The sequence below is a fragment of the Galeopterus variegatus genome, unplaced genomic scaffold (genome assembly GCF_000696425.1).
Source record: "Galeopterus variegatus unplaced genomic scaffold, G_variegatus-3.0.2 Scaffold3681, whole genome shotgun sequence".
Classification (NCBI taxonomy): domain Eukaryota; kingdom Metazoa; phylum Chordata; class Mammalia; order Dermoptera; family Cynocephalidae; genus Galeopterus; species Galeopterus variegatus.
In genome coordinates this window covers 4,470-5,431 of record NW_007729792.1, presented here as the reverse complement: position 1 = coordinate 5,431, position 962 = coordinate 4,470, and positions in this window count along the sequence as shown.

The window sequence follows — 962 nt, the reverse complement described above, 5'->3', positions numbered from 1 at the left end:
AGCTGTAGGATCACAAAGCCGGAGTCGGAATTTTTAATAGATCTTTGGAAAATTACATTTTTTAAAAAAAATAAAAGTAAGCAATGTTTCCAGTTGGGATTGGTGAAAAATACCAAGTTCTGGCATGAAATTCTATTTAAAATTGACAATGGTAATCAACATAGGTGCCTTATCTCATGATAGACATTTCAGCTGCTGCTGACAAGGCATAGAGTAAGTAGGGAGCTCCTCCCACCACGAAGAAACAAGGATGAACCTGCACGCTTCTGGACACACCGTTGTCATGAGAATTGTGACAGTCTTACTCGAACTCTGAACGTGCTTTCTTACTGCCTTTGAGATGGAATAACAAGTGGTTACATTGTCTAACTAATTCTGTATTCAGTCCTTCCGAAAAGGGCTCCAGTTTATTGGAATCTAATATTTTCAGTAAGGCACGGTTTTGTGAAGCCTGGAAAGATGTAGAAATGATATGATGGATTTCATTCAACCTTCATAGTGTGAATAAGTCATGTCAAAGACTTAATAGTAGTTTATACTCCCTNGACTTTCTCAAATAGCAGGCACTAAAGAGAAAATTCTGAGTGGGTAATATGGAGATACCTGTTTCTGAAGCAGCTACAACTAGCTTTCTTGATTTGAGCTGTAGAAAATGAAATCGTTCTTTGAGAAAATTTAATCTGAGAGAACCTTTATGAATGAGTCACAGTGTTTGTCTTCTCTAGCAATACCTAGAAGAAGATCCACATTTCCAAACAAAGTGCCCACATTAAGAGAGATGCTTCCTCTTGGTGTCCTTCAGAACTCATTAATGACATTACAATCCGATCGAAGAAGTAAGCTCCAGGGCACAAGAGTTGGGCAAAAGTCCCAATCCCAACTCGGATATCAAGACAATCTTAAATTTATTTTTGACAAACTAAGTAGTTGTCCACTGTGACCTTCCAAGAAAAAAAAAAAAA